The 8,425-nt window shown below is 42.5% G+C and overlaps 1 long non-coding RNA gene across 1 annotated transcript; it reads left to right on the plus strand.

Moving 5' to 3' along the window:
• The first annotated feature begins 1,398 nt into the window (after window positions 1-1,398).
• Window positions 1,399-7,604, plus strand: LOC121038895 (uncharacterized). The gene is made up of 2 exons (XR_005794558.1): window positions 1,399-1,622; window positions 7,299-7,604. It is a non-coding gene; the product is annotated as an uncharacterized LOC121038895 (long non-coding RNA).
• The last annotated feature ends 821 nt before the right edge of the window (window positions 7,605-8,425 follow it).

An 8,425-nucleotide genomic window follows, 5' to 3' on the forward strand; every position in this document is an offset into this window, starting at 1 on the left:
CAGCGAGTGGTCACAGGCCTAGCTTGCACACACTTCGGGTCCACAAGGCTTCGATTCAGATTGCCTGGCTAAAGAAATGCAGATTGGGTATCTGGGAGATGTGAGCAGGAACTCTTAACTCTAAGGGCAGAAATTCTTTGCCTCCATCCTAAGAAGAACAAGGGGAGATATGTGAGAGGATGAAGGAAAGGGAAAATTGCCTTTAAGTGAAGGAGGAAGACCAAGGAAGAGATAAAACCCAGTGGAGTGTGAAACTGCCTAGAGCTACAAATCATCCCTTCATTTTGCATTGCATAAAACTGCATCCATGTGTAAAAGCAACAAATAGTAACATTTGAGTGAACATAAATAATCAGTTGAATTCTTCCTGTATTTTAAAATTGATGTCTTCCATTAGTTACCATTTATGTCATCTTTATATCTTTACCCATGATTCCAGATGACCTCCTCCTACTTAATACCATACTATGTGGACTTTTCCTACCTCTCTGATTACTGCTCTTGATCTCTTTCTTTGGATTCTCTTCTAGAAATTGCTCTTAGCTGTTGGTATTTTTCAGGGATCCTTTCTCAACTTTATGAGTTTCTTTCTTTTTTTTTTTTTTTTCATGCTACACACTTTCCTTAATCAATTTCACCCACTTCCGTGGTTTAATGACCATTTCTGTGCTCCTGGTCTACAAAATAAATACCTTCAGGCTGAATCCTCTCCCCTTCCAGATTTATTTACCCAACTGCCTACTTAATATCTAGACCAAGTGTAATACATTCTAAATTGAACCCTCATCTGTAATGCCCACCAAGTCTTCTGATCTCCCCTGTCCTGCATTCTGTCTTTTCCACCATTGGTACGATCACCTAGACCAGAAATCTGGAGCCTGCCTAAACTCCTTTTATTTCTCTTCTCCATCCAAATGGTCATATGTCCTAAATATTTTTAAAGTTATTCTCCTCCTGTGTTTCTGTTGATATTTTCCTGGTTTTGAGCATCATCTTTCCCTTGTATTATTGGAATAATCCATCTCTTGATATCCCTGCCCTCAGTCTCTCCCCATTCAATTGTTTCTTCATAAAGCCACCAGGGTCATCTTCTAAAATGCCCCAGTCAGGGTTCGGATCAGGGAAACTGAAACTGCATGAAGCATTTTGAGCAGGGAGATTTAATGCTGCCAAATCATGCTTATAAAATATTGGGAAAGTTGTAGGACTGTAGGTCAGAGAAGGTTGTTGATGGCTCTGAAGCCAGTAGGCCTACAATGTGGTAGTAAACTTTCTCAGGGAAGAGGAAGCAGCTATTGTTGCCCTGGTTAAGAACTTCAGAATACCGTTCAGAATAGTAACATTCATAACTGTCTATAACACCACAGTGGGTACTTCACATACAGCAGGATGCTAATAACAACCTAATGTTTGTGGAAGCTCAAACATTTGCCTACCACTATTGGAGAAGTAATGGTGGCCTTTGATTTCCTTCTACCTTCTGAAAGCCTATCAGGATGCTGAATTGGTGGACTTTAAACTGGAATACTGCTGACAAGAGATCTGGGAAATGTTTCCCCAGATTTCCAACTCCTATGGTACAGGAGAGAGCATAGGAGTTGGAATAGCTTTGAGGACCACAGGTAATCCAGTATACTCTCCATCGCTGGTAGGCTAAAATCTAAACTGCTCAACCGTGACAAACCACATCCTTCATGAACCAGTGTCTTCCTACTTCTCTACTTGTCTCTCTCCACTCTCATTTCTTCCTCAGTGCCTTTGTTATTCAGTTACTAACTTGCAGTTCCATGACTGAACTTTACAGTTTCATGCCTTAATACGTTTGCATATGCTGTTTCCCATGTCTGGAAGTCTTCCTACCCCCCCCCCCCCCACAGTGGCCTTCTTGACAAACTTCTGTTCACTCCTAAGACCCCAATGCAAAGATTTCCCCTTCTGTGAAGTGTTCTTGAACGCTTCTGTGAAGCCCTCAGTAGGGCTGACCCTGTCTTGTACCAGCACTGTGCTTTGAACTCACCTCTTTATTTTGTGGCTACAATATTGATTTGTGTCTCTGCCTCCCCTGCTACACTTTGAACTCCTTAATTGTTTCTTTTTTCTCTTTATCCCCCAGTGCCTGCCTGGTGTTTGGCTTATAATAGGTGCTCAATTCACATGGAACAACTGAGTAGGTAAAAGCTTCTCTAAGGCACTGTGCCTTAAGGTCATAGCATTAACGAAATTGCCTATAAGAGATATGAGGAACCAGACCCCTTGTAATAGAGATAGCACTTGCTAAATTCTACCCTATGGAAAATGGTTATGTAGGTAGATTGCAGCTGTGTTCCAATTCACAGCCTGTATTCCTTGTCATATCTAAGTGATTATTTGGCAGCTGCCTGCATTTCTACATCCCAAATATCTTTTCAAATGGATTCTGAACTTGGAAATGGTGTTGGACCTTGGTTGGATACAATTCAGCTTAAAAAATACACATACTCATCTAGAATGCCTTCTTGCTTTGTTAGACTGTGAGCTTTTGAAGAAGGAAATGATTATGGGGTTGGGGATGGGAAAAGGGAAAGCTGGCCATCTTTCTGAACAGAGAATGAGGAGGAGTGGATTGGTTTCCTAGGAGATAGGCTTTTCTTTATTTGAAGTTTTTCTACAGAACGATTTCTGTACTGGTGTCTTCTCCTTAGTCATAGGAGCTCACCATCAGAGATGCATCTCAGAATTGCTTTCAATCAGCAGCTGCCAAAGGTGAGCTTAACGTTCTTGGTCCTTACTTTCTCTACAGGAGACTAATAAAGGCAACTAATAATACTAATTACAATGGACACTTTAGTGATTTAATCACCAGGACAGGCACTTTTAACACTGAATCTCCTGGTAGATCATAAGCTCATCCCCTCCCCCCCATATAACTTCTGAAACAGTTGTCCCACATACTGCCTTCTGAGCCACTTTCTCCCACCAGGTTTTCTCAGATTCTCTGAAAAGAAGGCAGTACAATAAATAATCTCTTCGTCCAAGGACTTTAATATCAGTAGCATTTCCCTTCCAAGAAATCTCTTGGCTTCAAAGGAATCAAAAGTAACATCTTATCAAAAAGAGATTGTGATTCTACCCTGTGTACCTGGGATTAGACAGAGCCAAATTCCTTTGTACGCAGCTTTTATTTGTTAGCTAGATGGAGGTAACCGAGACGGTCTTAGGTAAAAGCATGCAGAAGCTAGAAGTTACCCTAACTCCTATTTTAGCATTTTCCCTACCTCCAGTGATGACTGCTCATCCCCAAGGTCAAAGAAGGACTATATGGACACCACTAAGGTACTGCACTGCAGGAGACATGTTTCTAAGTGTTTGTTTAGCTCATATATCTCTTCTCTGAGGACTATCACCCTCAGTTGGGGCCCCCTACTCACCTGTGTTCTGTAAGTGCCTGAGCTTCTGATATCTGCTGATTCAATCAAGGTAGATTTCAGACTCTAGCTGAGCTAGGTAATTCTCCCTCCCAGTGAATTTGAGTCCAAGAAATGCTGGTTTCTCGCTGAGCTGGCTCTGTGAATTGAGGGGATTGTCAAGTCAAGAGTTGTGCAGTAGCCATGCAGGAGGTTGGGAGAGAGAGAGAGACAGAAAGAGAGAGATAGAGAGAGACTGAAGAGAGGTGGGAACATTTAGTGCAGCTTATACAAATCCCTCAGTGAATGTAGTTTGTTGTTATTGTTACTGGTATTATATTTCTGAGTCGCACTGAAAACTGTGAAGATAGACAGGGCCCTTGAAGGGAAGAGGATTGTGGTTAGTACAAGTGTTGACAAACTCTTCCTCTTCCTTTATTTTTTGGACCTTGGAAATAAATCAGAACTTGACGACTTCCACCTTAGGAAAAGCTTAGCTTGAGCAGGGTGGTGTCTGGACCTGTGCATAGAAAAATTTGTAAGGAGGCTGCTTCTTTAGTTATCCTCTGAGCCCTGACCTCCTTAACCTGGAAAGCATGTAATCTGCCTGTAGGGCCCACTCAGGTTTGACTGGAGGTATTTATATCTCAACACTTGCCATGGAAATTAATATCTCCTGCAAATGTTGCCGGATTTCTGCAGTTTACCCAGCCAAGAGGAACCATGAACTTTCTTCCTGGGCTTTCCAAACCTTCCCCTCCCCTTGTCCTCTCTGCTTACTTCAGGTACTTACTGCCTCCTTTGCTTCCTCTGGTCTCCCAGTAGATCAAGACTGTAGCAATTTTAGTTATTTTTGTTCTTCACTGTGAAAGCTGTGTCAGACCTAGAGCCACTAGAAGCATATTTATGAAGGACGACTCAGCACAATATATGCACCCGGAGGCTCCCTTAATATAGGTGCCCTGAGGCTTCTGCTGGGTATGGCTTCAGGACGAGGATCCCATTCTGCAAGAGTGCAGGCCTTCTTGTCTAACTGCGGCCCTGTCTTTTACTCCATGCTGTTCCCCTCTGCCTCCAGACTGTCGTCCTGAGTCCATATTGAGCAATCCCTTTGGCTGCCTTGGCCTAGCATCCAACTTCCTTCCTGGCCTTCTTACTTTCTCCTCTCTTCTCTCTTCCCTCTTCTTTGATGCATGGTAATCAGGGAGAGCTGTCTATCCACAGTTCGCCTCATGAGGGGAGCAGTATAGTTGCCCTGATCAGCAGCATCTCAAGGGTGGGACAGAGAGTAGTAGAACTTGACAGTATGACCAGGGGCGCCAAAGACCTCAACTGTGGATTGTATTAGGCAGGGAGAGAACACTGAGACAGAACAACATGTGGCAATAGTTTTGGAGCCAGGATTCTGGTCTTTTTTTTTTTTTTTTTTTTTTAATTTTTTTTTTCAACGTTTTATTTTATTTTTGGGACAGAGAGAGACAGAGCATGAACGGGGGAGGGGCAGAGAGAGAGGGAGACACAGAATCAGAAACAGGCTCCAGGCTCTGAGCCATCAGCCCAGAGCCTGACGCGGGGCTCGAACTCACGGACCGCGAGATCGTGACCTGGCTGAAGTCGGACGCTTAACCGACTGCGCCACCCAGGCGCCCCCAGGATTCTGATCTTTTAATGATGCTGGGGATGGACATTTACAAAGAATTCAAGAACGCCAAGAATATTGGCGTAATTTGTGAATACCATAGAACAAACAGTGTGAAAATTATGCTAATTTTAGTGATTTATGAGAATGACTTACCCTTTATAACTAATTACTGCATGTACTATATTATACACATCATTAATAGGTGTCAGATTGATTTTAAGTTTTATTTGATCACAGTGCTAAATCCCTCACATGCATGCTCAGTCTTCTTAGATGACACTGGCTTTTGTTCACAACTTCCAATAATTAGGAGAAGCACTTATTGGAGACTGAATTAGGACAGATCATGTGGCTATGGTAAAACCATTGTTTATTTAACAATAACTATTCAAAATATGATATGGGTTGCTATATTTGAAAATGATGTGGGTACAATTACTATATATTTTCCTAGATTTTATTGGAGAGGTCGGGCGGGCTTGACTTCCATTCCATTCCTCTACAGCTACACTGTCCACTAGCCACATGTGGCTATTTAAATTAAATTAATTAAATCAATTTCTCTGGTATACTAGTCACATTTCAAGAGGTCAGTAGCCATATGTAGCTTGTAGCTAGCTACTAAACCGCACATATAGAACATTTCCATCAGTCTAGAAAGTTCTGTTGGTCAGTGCTGCCAAAGTCTTGGCAGTGTGAAAGTTAGTCTATCTAACTTTGGTGGTCTATCACCCATAGAATGACTAAGTCAGGTTGCTCTGAATTTTTTGCATAGAGGCGGGGATCAGGGAACCTCAGGGCCCCCGCTCGGGGGGAAATGAGTGAGTGTAGCAGTGACTGGAAGGAATAGAGTCTCCCTTGGGAAAGCTGTAACAGCACGTCAGGGAGCTCAGGCAGGAAGTGGGGAGGAGATAGCACAGGCAGTGTGGATCCCATCACTGCTCATGGGAGCAAGTTGCTACTCTTTACTGTTGCCTTGTACAGTGGGTTACAGAGAAGTCACATCCATATTAGCTCAATTCATTGGTTCTATAGCGTTTGGAGTACTGTTCAATAAAAAACTTGCAGAGTGAATGAATGACATGACAGACAGCAGATTGTAATCATTTCAACAACTCTCATGCATACAGTTTATGTACCTCTTTAATGCCTTCTTTCATTTAGTCCTTATATCCATTAAAATTTTTTTAATGTTTTTTTTTTAATTTTATTTTTGAGAGAGAGACAGAGCATGAATGGGGGAGGGGAAGAGAGAGAGGGAGACACAGAATCCAAAGCAGGCTCCAGGCTCTGAGCTGGCAGCACAGAGCCTGACATGGGGCTCAAACCCACGAACTGCGAGATTGTGACCTGAGCCGAAGTCGGCTGCTTAACCAACTGAGCCACCCAGGCATCCTCCTGGTCCTTATATCCATTTAAAGTGAGAAAGAAACATATTATCGTTCTTTTGCTGATGAGAAAAAGTTGGGGCTCGGGATCACCCAGCTAGCAAGTAGCAGAATTGTGACTCAAATTCGGGGCTTAGGCATGTTCCATGCCATTGCCTGGCCTCTTAGTGCCTTTTTAATAAGAGTATTTCCAACAGTAGACTGCTGATGTGGTAGGATTCAAGGACGTCTTTGACACTTAGGGTTTCCCAGGGACCAGTTGATTCAACTTTGATAGGATTTTTAAGTTGTTGGCACGATGCTTGGTTTTTATTGTTCACATTTGCCTGAATTCGTGCTTTCAGGCTTTCGTAGACAAGACTGCCTGGCATTCTGAAGCGGTGGCTTTTACACTGTCTCCCACCAATTCCAATATTTCACGGAGGGGCTGCAGAGGCTGCTATGGGGGTGGGGCTCAGTGGGGAGGCCTTGGGTTTGGGCTCTGGGCTGTTCAGGACTGATATGCTTTCAACTATTTTTATATATTTGACATTCCAGAAAAAAAAATTCACTTGAAAAAAAGGTTCTTTTGCTAACGGTTAGAAAAAGAATCACTGTTCTAAAGGATTTTTGTGGCAGCTTGCTTCCTGTGACAAGAAAGTGGGGCAAGCTGAACTCTCTGCCCAGGCATCATCCAGGAACCGGATTCATCTGTAGACCAACCAATACTTTCTTTCTACTTACAAACACACCCTAGAACTTCAGAGTCCCCTACATCCTACAGAGCCAGCCCTCAGGCAGGAGGGGGGACCAAGGGACGCTGTGTGGGGACTGGAGGGCCCGTCGTTTTTTGACAGAGCTGCCCTATTGTCTTCTTCTGCCACTTTGCTCTCATTCTCTTCTCAGGCAGGAGCCCTCTTCACTGCCCGAGCCCACAGCATCTGCGAAATCCTCCCTCTCTGACTTGACACATGGTCCTAAGGGCTTGTTGGCCAGAGTCCGAAGCAGCTGCCAGATTGCTTCGACTCAGACACCACCAATCTGGGCCTCATCTTGTCTGCTGGATTCCGTTGTTGCTCGCCTATCTGCAAAGCGAGGAACTTTCAAGAAGGTCAGAGAATTCCCTGACGGCACCTTTTGGATTTCTTGCTCCTCTCTTGCTAAAATTGATTGCATAAGCCTGGATTTTTACATTATAATTCTGTCCCTGCCTAACGTTTATGCTGTAATTAATCTGAAAGCTCTTAATTTTTCATTGATAGATTTGAATAAGCATGCTGCTGTTGTCAGTACAAAAAGGGAAAATGAGGTGTGTCATGTGGGAACTAGAAAATAAGGCTAACTTGTGACAGGAAAACTAAAAAAAAAAAAAAAAAAAAAATCCAACATAGTGAACGAGATCAGTCATTTTTAAAATTTATACACCTTGAGGAAGAATCCAGAAATTGGTGCCTAGAGGGCAATACCAGTGGGGTAACACTGTCGTATAAAGAACAAGATAACTACAATAAGGTTTCAGCAAGATGAAACGGTACCACAACCTTTTTTCCAGTTTTACTGAGAAATAACTAAGGTATAACACTGTGTAACTTTAAGGCATATAGCATGATGTTTGATAAGCATATATTGGGAAATGATTACCAGAATATGGTTCAGCTAAACAAAAAAGAAAAAAAAAGAAAACAGGAAAACAATTCTTGTGATGAGAACTCTTAGGGATTTACTCTTTTAACAACTTTCCTATATACCACGCAGCAGTGTTAACTACAGTCATCATGCTGTAATGACATTTGCAGTATTTTTTTATTTTATAACTGGACATTTGTACCTTTTGACCACCTTCCTCCAATTCCGCATCCATCCCCTGCCTCTGGTAACCACAAGTCTGACCAATATTTCTATGTTTTCCTTTCTTTCTTTCTTTCTTTCTTTCTTTCTTTCTTTCTTTCTTTCCTTCCTTCCTTCCTTCCTTCCTTCCTTCCTTCCTTCCTTCCTTCCTTCCTTCCTTCTTTCTTTCTTTCTTTCTTTTTTTT

This window comes from Herpailurus yagouaroundi, unplaced genomic scaffold, assembly GCF_014898765.1.
Source record: "Herpailurus yagouaroundi ecotype Mexico unplaced genomic scaffold, PumYag 166, whole genome shotgun sequence".
Lineage (NCBI taxonomy): Eukaryota > Metazoa > Chordata > Mammalia > Carnivora > Felidae > Herpailurus > Herpailurus yagouaroundi.